General features: G+C 38.6%; 1 protein-coding gene across 4 annotated transcripts in view; it reads left to right on the forward strand.

Moving 5' to 3' along the window:
- The window catches only part of PPARGC1A (PPARG coactivator 1 alpha), a 291632-nt gene that overhangs the window by 227412 nt on the left and 50986 nt on the right, over positions 1-13234 (forward strand). The window lies entirely within an intron of this gene.

The following is a 13234-nucleotide window of genomic DNA, read 5'->3' on the forward strand; positions in this document are numbered from 1 at the left end:
TATCTTCCATCCATCTGTTTCACTACATAGATAAAGGTTGATAAAAATGTGCTTATGAAAAGATAAAAACTGGGCTTTCCACGATACACTTGAAGTGTAGTAGGGTGTGCTAAAACACTTTAAAAGAGTTATGTTGGTGTGCTTAAGTAATACTCAATGGGACAGAAAAAATCAAACAGAATCTTAAGCCATACTTAGGATTTCAATGAGGGAAAAAAAATGGGGAAAGCATTTTATATCAGAGATGCCATAATGAGGATGTGGGAAAACGGAAAAAAAAAAAAAAAAGGAAGCTCAGAGGAGAGAGTGACTTTAACGCCGATGGGAAATACAATCAGAAAGGCCAGGGAAATGCCATGTCAGAGCTAGAAGCGGGAGAGGAGAGAGCGGAGAACTGGAGAGGACATCCCTCGTGTTAAGTGGTCTTCCTCCTCAAATCTTCTGATTCCTTCAGAAAAACAAAAATTTCAGATGAAATCCCAAGTTTAGTAAATATCGTTACCTAATCTAATAACATTTAACACCCTTTGTAGGTAAACACTATGTTATCCAAATAAAACCTATGTCTGGACTAGTTTTGGCCTGAAGACCTCCAGTTTGGAACCTGAGCTAGAGTGAGTGAAGTGACATAAAAATCTAAGTCTTTACTCAAGGTGTTCTGGCATGCCTTTCTAGGGGGGATTTAGTTTTAATAAATACAACTTTTCTGCCCTGCATGATGGAGGCAAGTACTAAAAACAGTTCGCTAAGTTGATGAAGAAAACTTAGGTTTTGCTACTCAAGCTGTGGTCCATAAGCCAGCAGCATCAACAGCATCCAGGAAGTTATTAGAGATTCAGAATCTCAGGCTGAACTCCAGACTGCCTGAAGCAGAGTCTGCATCTTACCCACATCATCAAGTGATGCGTGTGGACGTTGCTGTTTGGGAAGCACCTGATTTAGTATACCTAATGTTCTCATTTTCAAATCGCCCCTGTAAGGCAAATCCCACAGCCAGAGTTTGAGCAGACAGCAAAATTTCCAAGAACCTTTAATATTACTAGTGGAACATGGAACCAAAAAAGTTCACTCTTACTGAAGCCTGAACAAAGCAGTTAATATGGTAACGTTGACATATTTAGTAATGCGTTCACAGTGCTAAGTTCTTTACAAGAACTTGGGGAGCCAAATACAAGGCGCCACACAGGTAATACATTTATTCATTAATCAGTAAATTACCTTACATAGTCAGTAAATGTTGAATTCTGGACAACTGATAAGATCATTGGCTTTCACGTGTTTTTTCAATATTGTGCTCAGCCTCAGGTAGAAGTTGAATTGGGTGATCTTTTGATACTGTATGAAATTGACTGCATTTCCTAAGATTTTGTGGTTTCAATTACCATACATTTTTTTTTCATATTGGGTCCATAGCCATGGCGTTGACCCCGGCATAACAGTATCTTATCATCAGTTCTGATAATGTAGTTGACAGTGGTGCAGCGTGTTGTCACTGATATGTGACAACGTGCGTGTGTGTGTTCCCAATTAGAACTTCACGTCAAGTACGGGAACAATACGCAATGTACCCAAATCAAATCTACTCGCTCAGTGGATTGCGAGATGTGAGTGATTTTTGGTCCAGTGATGGAAACTGTGTGCTAGGGTGCTAGCTGGACCCTGAATTTGTGAGATAGATAAGTCAATTAGTGGTTCCTCAGTTTATTGGCAACTTAATTGTCAGAATGTAATGGAAACTTCTGAGCTGCAGCAACTCGTTAGAAGCAAAGAAACATGTGACTTTTTTTTTTCTAGAAGAATATTCAGTGAGCTGTGTATTTTTTTTCCCCCAAAGAGATCTTGAAAATAAAATTAACAATTAAGTTTAAATTCTTACCTATGAAGGTAGGAGAGTTGTGAATTCTGCCACTGGAAAAATGCTCTGGAGAAGTTAGGGACATTGAAGGGAGAGGGAACAGGGGTTCAAATTTCCACTTGGTCACATGTTTGCAATGTATCAGGCAAGTTTCTTAACTTCCTCAAGCCTCAGTCTCCTTATCTGTAAAATGGTGAAATCGTGCGATTTCAAAGGATCGTTATGCAGATAAAAGGAAACAGCCGGTACAACACAACATGCCTAGAACAGAGCCAGAGCTCAAAGAAGACTATTCTCTTTTATTTGTCAACCTAGATATTTCTCTTTACTTGCCCTTTATCTTAAAACCAGTTTGATTTTAGAGCAACCTTATTTTTTTTTTCAAGATTAAAATCGTAATCATTAAAAAGCATGCAGCCATTGTGTTATCTACTAGAAAGAAAGCCATATCTTGCTGTCATGCTGTACTTTACAGAAATGGACAGTTTCTGCCAAAACAAGAGTTTACTTTTCAGTTCCCTGGTAGATTGTGGTTTGATTTTATTTGGCCTTTATGGCAATAATACCTTGATCACTGTCACAGAAACCCAAAGAAAAATCTTGTTTCTCCTCTAATGTTTTATCATAGCTGTTGCTCCCAAAGAAAATCTTGGCAACATTTAAGAATAAGGAGCAATTGAAGAGTCTTGTGTGGTGACTGACTTTAATTCACATTTCAAAGACACTGATTATTTTTCTGAAGCCCACAGCCCAGACGAAGAGTATCATACAGAAGGAGTGTTTCATTTCTAACTAAAAGTGATGGTGAAGTTACGGATTATCCCATTCGCCTTCTAATTCCCTTTTCTCTGATTTTCAATTTTCTTTTTCTCCATATGTTCATTTTTTAGTCCATTTTTTTTCCCTTCATTTATTGTTTAAATGATTATGTTAGATTCTGTACCGATGACTGCTGGGCAGCTGGGTTGCTGGAAATACCACCAGGGCAGGTCTGTGTCTGTAAGAACCACTGCTGTGTGCCTGAGACGCTTGCCGTCCCAAAACTATTTTCTCAATACAAATGAATAAAAGGAGAAATGAATGAATAAAGCCACATAAAACATGGCCATGGAGTTCAAAAAAACTTAATTATGTATTGAGAACTTTTTTCCTTTTTTAAAAGATATTTTAAAAAATTAAAATAAAATACCTGCTGTATTTACTGAAGACGATTTTTTACCTAGTCTTATTTTTAGATAAGATGAATCAATTATTTCTGCCTTTTATCATTTTCAAACCCAATAGCCTTCTCTTTTCCTGGATATCTGCTGTTTATATTTCCAATGACTCAATGGGACTTGATTTTTTAAATGATATTTTTTGTCTTAGTTCAGCTATTCCAAGTTGAAGGCAATGCCTATAAGGTTTTATCAGTTACTAAACCCAATTTATCGCATCCATAGAAAGGCTATTTAATCAGGGGCAGATTGTGAAATGGCTTAGTGATAAATTAAGTTCTCATTATATAGGGTTTCTTAGGAGATTCTCTAAAATTTTGCTCTTTTCTTGACAGGGTAACATTTTGAAATGATTTTTTTAAAGGGACATCGTTAGAGAAATAGTGGGAAATCCTTGCACAGTGTTTCCTGGTGCCCTTTTTGCCACTATCTCATTTAATCCTTACCTTCAGGTGGTGAAGCAGCTGTCTCTACTTACAGTTGAGATCACTGAGGTCACTGGGCCCAAATGCCTTCTCTGAGGATATAGGCTAGTCTGTGACGTTATTAGAATTCGCACCCCATCCCTCTGATCCCCGTACGATTTTGACTGTTCCTTTGGAAATATTCACAGTGGACATGATATCAATAGGAACAGAAGCAAAATGAGGGAACATGGGTTAATGTTTCAGGAATATTGAACTACTGAATGCGCTTCCAGGGACAAATTGAACAGCGACTGGTGCTGTAATGGCACAGAACGATTCTGCTGTCAATTGCTAAAGCCGTATGTTTTCATTTTGTGCCCAGAGGTGAAAGGATTTACTCCAGGGCCACCCGCAGCTGATAGCACCAGATTTTTCACCTCTGAACAGATTACAGCTGCCTGACATCATCTCAACAAACAGAACTGGAAAGTTTGTCTACAACCATTGATGTCAGCTGGGGCAACCAGGGCTCCAGGGGGCGGGCGCCCCCGTGGTTTCTCATCCTCTTCCATGGCTTTGCTATAGGCTCTCCCAACACAATGGGCTTCTCTTTTTCTGTATGTCCCCTGTTTGTATTCGCTATGACTCTAAGGTACTTTATTTTTTTAAATGATATTTTTGTCCTAGTTCAGCCAGTTCTGCCATTGTTCTTACACAAGTTGCTGCAGTCCACTTAATATTGTGATGAAAAACTAAATTTAAGTAAAGGAGTCAACTATGGAAGTATGGTGCAAATACAGTATGTATGGTTTGAATGATTTTTTTGGACGTGTGTGTACCTTTAGCACTACACTTGTTACGTATTGCTTCTTAACTCTTCCTTAAAACACATAGGCATTATGCTGTTTCCACTTTCAATAATGCTCAGGGTTAGGGGATAGCCAGGGTATATTTTTCTGCTGCCCTTTTACAAAAATGCGGAGAAAATTAAGGTCCAAGGAAGGCAGATTCTAAGCCAGAGCCACAAAGCTGAGCAGAGCTGGACTGTTCTTCATTAATTATTTAATCACTCTTAAGCTTTTCCTCTTGTCACTTTTATTGCATTACTACACATGCTTTGTATTGTTATATTTTTGTTTTATAAATACAAAAAAATACTCCTTACGGAAAGATTAGAAAAAAAGACAAATTGAATGAAAGTCATCTGAAGTAATTTAATACTTCCTTGCAGTTTTTTGGTGTCTGGTGTTTTAGATGTTTCCCAGTGTACAGTGCTGAACAAGTGCTATTTGCTAACTTTGTTGGTTTAATAGTATTTAAGGGGTATGTTCCATTTCAACAATATACGTCAATATCATCATTTTCTTGGTTGAAGCGTGTCACTGTGTGGGTTCTCCTGGAGATTTTTTTGCTTTAAGCCCAAGCTCTCATGGCCTGCCCACCTGTGGTCAGAGGCCACTCTAACATGATGTTTTTAAAGAAGGGCTCCAATATGATGGCATCAGTCATAGCGATGGGGCTCTTGGCTGGGGGCTGTCCCTGCCATGTGCCAAAGAGATCTATTCGGTGGACTTACGAGTACTGCAGAAGGGTCCAGCACTGGGGAAAGATACCAACAGGAACTAACCCAGGGGTTCAGCGGTCAAAGCTTTCAGCCCCGAGTCCGAGTGGGAAATCAAAGTGAGAATAGGAACCCAAGTACAGAAAGCTTTACAGTAAGAATTATATATTTTCAACAGTTTTAGGGATTTAAGTGTTTCTACATTATTCTAGAATGAAATCTGTTCTAAGAGAAATAGTCGTGCCCTGTTTTGTAAATAAATCTGATTTTAAAAAAAATTTTGGCTTTCCTTTAAGAAAAGTGGAATTCTTATTGCTTCATCTATTCATTTATTCCTCACAACGGTTTATTTCATGTACAGCAATTTATTTTGTTCAGCATCTGTCCTTTTGCTAGAATAAGCTCTGTGAGGGCAGGGACATTTAACTATTTTGTTCATTTTGAATTATTTTGTTCATATCCCCAGTGTCAAGAATGCCTGGCATATAGTAGATACTCAACAGATACTTATTAACATTTTTTTGACACGCAGTTTGATGCACACCTCATGATTCCTGTTTCCAAGAAGCTTATGATCTATTGAAAAGCATAGACATGGAACTTAATTACAGCCCAGTGTTTCCATAGCGGACTGCACTGGGAACTTTCCATGTGCAACACTGTAAACAATTGAGGGCTGAAGAATAAAACAGCAAGGGTATGAAAAGATTCTTCACTTTTACTTCCTTTTAGCAACATAGCATGGTAGAAAAAGTAAGGAAACCATAGGCCCCAGACAAATACAGATTTAGATCAGCCACTGACTGACCCTGAAGTCTGTTTAACCCTTTGAGGGGGTCAGTCTTCCCACCTCCAATCCTGCAGTTGGATGGGTTGCCTCTTCTTAGCTCCTACTGTCTGGTATTTCTGTCACTACGTTCTACCGTTATATGAGACTATCATTAAATGACTTGTCTTCTTCTTTCTTTGTTCTGTAACTCTACCATTTTTATCCCTTTGGTTTGTACTTCTCCTGTCATTTCCCATGTTGTTAAAGGCACATACACTTTTAAAAATCCAGTTATCAAGTTCACTTTTGAAAACGTTCCCTTTGGTGTCATTAGCCACTTTGTCTAACAGGATGAACCAGGCTGCCCTCCTGTGCACGCTCACCACGTATGTGTATAAATCACTGACAGTTGTGAATGATTCTGTTTCTAGAAAGAATTCAGTATAAAGTATTTAAAGATTTTTCAGGAGCATGGTACTCAGTCTGGCATTAAAAGAAGCTCAGTCTCTAAATCCTAGGAGACTGTAGACTTCCTCAGACTCTTTGGAAACACAAACTCACATGGACTACTTAGCTTCAAAGTCACTGAAAAGATGAACTTCTCAGGCTGTATTTATTCGGCAAGTATTTACCAACAACTCACTACTCTGCAACGGAACACTTGAATGGAAAAGGAAAGATGCTTATGGAGTCTAAGGCCCAGTTCCAGGCTCGAAATGGTTCCTACTCTCTTGGGGGTGGGCACGGGGGATTGTCAGAAGCACACTTGGATTTCCTTCACCCTAGATGGCCCCACAGAGAGGACAGCCTTGCCTCTGATTAGCCTCTAACCACCCTGAGACAATTTTCTCTCACTTTAGTGCTATTACCAGAATATTGCAGTAATCAGATCATTTGACATCGCCCGCAACTTGGTGTCCCCAACCTTAATATACCATAAAGGTCCAGGTGCCAGGCTTCTGCAGCTGCACCGTTTGCACACACAGCTCGTGGTGCTAAGTCCTGAGGAACAAAGAGCATCGGCTGCTGTAGTGGTGCCTTCTAAGCACTTCTTTTGGGCAGAGAGCGTGCTGTCTTCCAGAGGATGTATTAGCTTTAATGGAAAGTGATTCTAGATGTTTTACAGAGTCAGTCTAAAGAACATGGCTTATACCCAGGGCTAATGTAGTCTGCTAATTCGCCACAATGAAACTTAGAGTTATCTACAGGAGGCCTCCTTTCTGAAGTCCTGGTGCTGTAATTCTAATTGATCAATGCTCATGTGTAATGTTTGTTAAATATTTTCAATGTTACCTCCCTCCCTCTTCTACCAATATGCAAACTGTGAAAGAAAATTAATGTCTTACTCATGGCAAGTGCTCTCACATCAGGACCTTTGGACTTACTCTGTTCTTTGCCTAGAACATTTCTTTCTCAGCTATTATGTCTTGCTGTTTCAAATGCTCTCTCAACTTCTCTCTCATATACATACATATTTACATGAGTATGCAAGTAAAATATACATACTATCAAATATATATGTATTTACACTATCAAAAATATGTATATACTCCATTCTTTATCTGTCTATTCCAAATATATTGTCTCTCTCTGTGTATATGTCTATTTTATAAAATATATAAATAAACCAAATGTATTCTCTCTCTATATATATACATACATATATTATCTCTCTGTGTATATATATGAATATAATACTCTATGTTCTTTATATAGAATTTGTATCATATGTTCCTTATATGTTTATATATATATACACATACATATATACACATAGATATATGTATATACTCTCTCTATATACACATATATATCTTTGGAAGGGCTACATTTGTTTATTATCTGCCATCCTCTCTCCACCAAGCTAAAATGTAGGTTTTTAGAAAAAAACAGAGTAGAGCACGTGGTAGTCACTCAATACATATGTGTAAGTAATAAAGTACATATATTTATAACCAAGCACATGAATGTGGTGTAGGTCTGCACGTGTGCACGGGTGGAGGTTGTGTACAGTATAGATCAGCTTAGCTTGCTCTGGACTTCAAGTGATTACTTCATGTAATAAACACACAAGCATCCAGGGATTATGTCAAACCATGCCTTTTAATTCAGACATATTCAGTCTTAACAAGTGACAGGTAGACCATGGTCGTTATGTAAATTGTAAGGATTTCTGAGCATTCATGTATTTAATAGTTTTGATACCACATTTAAAATCTCTATACTGTGTTGGTTTATTGTGTAGAATGTTCTTCTCTTTCCTCTTCATTTGCTTATGTCCTATCCCTACCTCAAAGTCTACTTTAAATGTTGCCTCTATATTATTTTTTCAACAAATTTAGATTTTGTCCCACTTATTGTGAACTCAGTGAGGGCAATAATAATGGTAACATTAATAACAGCAAACCTAGATCCTTACTGTGTACAAGGCAGTGTTCTATGTGATATGCAGGGATTAGCACCGCAAAGTCTCAAAATAGCCCTTCAAGGTAAGTCTTATTATTATAACACACTACACACGAAATCTGAGACCCGGAGAGGTTAAGTCACTTACTGAACATCATACACCTTGTAAGAATGAATTCAGGATCCAAACTCAGGCAGCTAACTTCAGAATCTATATTTTGCTTCACTGTCTCTTTCCTAAGAACATGAAAATCTTATGAGGCTTTTATGCGCTTTTGATCTTTCAAAAAATCTTAAGAAGTCTAGAAATGTTTAAGAACTCTATGAAAGTATATAGAACAAAATCCTCAAGAATCCTTTGGCATATAGCCTATGTAATCAAATACACTACAAAATGAAAATGAACTTGATGATAATGATGATGGTCAGAAAATGCTGAAGAAAGAGGAGAATGATTGGCAATTAAAAGAGTAAAATGCCATAGGGCTAATAAAAAAAAAAAAAATTCAGGGAGTAAATAACCGATAAGCGGTAATCAGCATTGAAGCGCACACTGTAAAACGTTTAGGCACATTCATGTAGGGTACTGGAAATAATTCACATAGAATAAATTAAAAATATTTTGTTAATAACTATTAAGCTCGGTTAGAACTGCATGTGTTAGAGGTGATAACATGGAATCGTCAGTTCTAACTTGATGTATACACTTCTTAACAGGCACAAAACAGCAACTTATCCAAACTTGCATGATGATCAGAATCACTCGGGGTGCTTATCCAAACTGCATAATCCTGAACTGATCCTCCAGGGAAATTGTTCTCGACCGGGGGCAGTTTGGCTTCCCGGCAAATATTTTGGCAGTATTTGGAGATAATTTCGGTTGCCATAATTGGAGAGGTGCTACTGGCATCTACTGGGAAGCCGTCAGGGAAGCTATGAAATACCCTACAAGGCACAGGACAGCCCTCCTAGTGCAAAGAATTGTCTGGCCCAATATGTCAACAGTGCCGAAGGTGAGAAATCCTGATTTAGACGTTTTGATTTAGTGGTATGTGATGGGACCCAGAGATCCATATTTCTATCCAGGGATCCAGGTTATTCCTATAAAAGCTTGAAGATACCAGTATAAGCTGGATTTGTTGAAAAACTCATGAAAGAGGGACCACTAACAGTCGGCTTTGAAGGAGGAATCAGAGCTATGAAAAAATGAAGGGAGGTGAGAAGCTCATTCTAAGAGAAGAGCAAATCACACCCAGTAGCACTAGAGACAGCCCGTGACACTGGGCCTGCAGTAAAGTCAGAAGCAATCTCAGAGAAACCGCTTTCTACATGGAAGCCCAGCTCTGCTTCAAGGGATGTAACTGCATTTCTCCACCTTAGTTTTTACCTGTTGATAATTAACTGATGTCTTTTCAGCTCAGTTTGTATCCCCTCGTGTGAATCCAGGTAGACTTGCCCCTGCCCAGTCTCATTTTCGTTCAAATAATCTCTTCCATAAAATTCCAATATATAAAGAAAGGGAGTGAGGACAAGTTTTTATCAGATATATCTGATAAAACTCTGATATATCGGACATAACTCTGCTTCTCATTAGCCCCATAAGTTTGGGGCTTATAATAGGGTTAATGGTGGTTTAAATGAAATAATATACATAAAGAAATTAACTCAGCACCAAGCACATGGGAAGTACTCAGTAAAGGTCAGCTGCTGTTAACTATTTTTAAATCAAAATAACATTCGTGTGCTATAATATTTTTGACATCATTTAAATGAAGAAACAAGTGAATTTGAGGTTTAAGGTAATGCTTGGTATCTTATATGGATCTTAGCAACTGATTACATGGCACTTTGTTTTGATTGAAGAGGATTGAGAAAATCCTGCTTCAGAGAACTGAGTATTTGTCAATGGCTCCAGGTTGTAAACTGCTCACATTCGCATCTCAAAAGATATTTTAAAATCTTGAGACCAACACCAAATGATTCAGCTTGGCAGGTTAAGGCCATGGTGGTCTCTGCTGTGTTTATGATAAGATAAATAACACAATTGAATGTGCAAATTGCTTTCTAAAAGCAAGTTAGTTATATTTGTATATGAATTCAATTAAATAAAATATATACTACAATATTTATAATCAGTCCTTGTAGTAACTGTACTGATGTCTGGGGTTCCATGGAATGCAGTTTGAAACCCCCCCGGCTAAGACTAACTCATATTCCCAGCTTGTAGATGAGTATAAGGTATGGAATAAAAAAGCTCATTCTAGTTCAGATAGATTATATCAATTGTTTTCTCTTGGTTAGTGAGCCTGATGTTCCTGCATGGAGATATAGTTGGTCTGGCATGATTTTCTCGTGGCTTTTCTGAGATATTTGCAAATTAACTGCTTAATAATGCATTCCAGTATCCTTCCAAACACCAGAATTGGTGAGACTAAATTTCTACATTTACAAGACCCATCTCAACCCTTTCCTTTACAAGAGATGGATTTACAAAAGCTATGTGAGAAATGAATGGAAACTAATTTTAAATCATAGCCTAAGATAAACATTATCAATAAGACAAATCTGCTAGGGGTGGGAAGAGATGGAAATTATAGAGGATACAACCACAGCAACAACAAAAGGAAGGTGAAGAGTCACCTTATATTCTTAGAACTGGTTAGATGTTTTTAGTTATTACTCATTAATTTTTACTAAGCAGCTACTATATGCCACGTCTTAATCGTGATCAGATAGACCTTGCAGTGCTAATGTTTTATTGAACAAGAATAGTCAGTAAAATATATTGAGTTATAGAAGTAAGTGTCAAATGGAAAAGTAAACCAGGAAGGTGGATAGATTGGGTCTGGAGTAGTGGGAGGGTCTCACTGAGAAGGTGACATTTGAGTAAACGAGGGGATAAAGGAGGCAAGCCATGTGTCCATCTGGTAGAAGAGCCTTCTGGTAAGGGGAAAATGGCAGGTGCAAAGCCTTGGGGCAGCGGAATGCCTGGCATTTTTGTGGTCTAGTAAGGAGGTCAGTGTGTTTGGAAAGGATTCAGCCTGATGAATAAGAGCATCAGAAGATGTAGTCTAACATAGGACAACCGACCATGCATCTCAGTTAGCCTGCAATAGTCTGGGTTAACCCCCCAGTGGCTGATTATTTATAGTACTCACTCTCATTCTCAAAAGTGTTCTTGTATAATAAATTATGTGGTGACCCTAAGCTAGTAGGTCACTCTTAGAATTTTGACTCTTACTCTTGGAGACATGGAAAATCATGGAGGGCTTGGTCAAAATTGGGGCAGGATAAGACTTAGGTTTTATCAGTATCACTGTCCTCTGTGTAGACTATTGAGGTGAGGTGGGGTGGGGTGGTAAGTGGCAAGTGTGAAAACAAGAAAGCCATTTGAGTGTACAGAATTATCATTTTAGCATGTGCAGGGCAGCCAGAATTGAGTTGATTCACCAGAAGCCACATAGTTGTAGCTAGTGGTACAAATGGGACTAGTGTTACCGACCGGGGTTCTTAGTTTCCTTAATCAACAGAATTTGGTAAAAGGCCAGATGAGAAATTCAGGCAAGGCTTTGTTGGGTCTCATGCTGCAGCCCCAGGATGCGAAAGCAAGTAACAGGTGCCCTCGCTCGCTCCCTGAGTAGGGGTCGCTTAAATGTCATGAAGGTAGGGGGGATCCATGGGCTGGGTCAGAGGGTGGCTTACGTGGTCGGCCACCCCCTTGGTGGTTCTGTGTGCAGGGATCATGCACAGTAAGTACCCTGCTTTTTCTCCCGACACCAAAGAAGTGGCAATTGGGATTCTGGTCTTTTTGTATCTTGTTGCACATGTACACAGTTATTTTATAGTTTCTTTGTATTCTATGTGTGTGTGTGTGTGTGTGTGTGTGTGTGTATATATATATATATATATATATATATATATATATATATGTACACTTATATGTATTTATATATGTAGTTTCTTTGTACTCCTTTTATTCCTTTGTATCCCTTATAGTTTCTTTGTATTTTGTTGCTCAAATGGGGAGACGAGACATTTGGCCAAGTGCAAGCACTGCAGCAAAGGGTCCCAAGTCCCAGGTCCCAGGTCCCATCCTGTCTCACTAGGAGCACTTCTCCAGACTTCCAGTCTGGTGGTCTTTTAAATCGTGCCCAGGTTCTCTCCTGGTTTAAATTCGAGGACAAATGGAATGCCTTACAGGCTCTTTTCAGGTCTGTTAAGCCTCCTTTTTGACTGCACAACCCAGTTGCTTCCTCTTTGTATTGTGACATGAAACATCTCCCTTCCCCTCACCAACCCCCCCCCAACCGAAATAGCTCATTTTGAATGCATCAGCCAGGAGTTTCTTAGGCCTTTCTCTTGAACTTCTGTATTTACACTTTTGGCTCATGTGACCTCTTCAGAATAATGAACTCCATATGTTCAGGACATGCTTATTAACTCATAAGTGTGTGATATAAGCTAATAAGTTAGAATGGAGCCTAAGTACAGATGGGAACCTACATTTTATGCCTGCTTAAATAGGAGTGTAAGTATTAGAGGGAATTAAATGGACTCCCACAGGTGTAAATATATCTACAGAGGGAATTCTTCAGTTTTGCTTGTATTTATTTCCGCTTGATTCTTATTTTATTTTATTTTTGCAAGAATCATCCTCAGTTTTTGTTCATTGCTTTCTTCAGTTAGAGTACTTAACTGGAGGAAGATTCCTTGTACTGATTATACACATTCATAGCCAATGACAATTGAATATGGGAGAAAGCACTCAAGAGACTGCGGTGCACTTATACACAAATTCTGCTTTAAATATGTGTCCCTGAGATGCAAACTTGTGTGTGTTGGGGGTGTGTGCTGGGTCTAGACACATGTACATACACGATATTTTAAGTAGCCTCTATGGCCATGGGGAGCTGCCTAGATAGTGAAATTAAATTTTGTGCTCTTTTTACTAGCCACTGTGTCAGTGCAGCCAGCAACTTTGGCATCTGACAGGGCAAATATAGTGGTGCCTGATGTGCT

Source organism: Camelus dromedarius, chromosome 1 (assembly GCF_036321535.1).
Source record: "Camelus dromedarius isolate mCamDro1 chromosome 1, mCamDro1.pat, whole genome shotgun sequence".
NCBI classification, from domain to species: Eukaryota; Metazoa; Chordata; class Mammalia; order Artiodactyla; family Camelidae; genus Camelus; species Camelus dromedarius.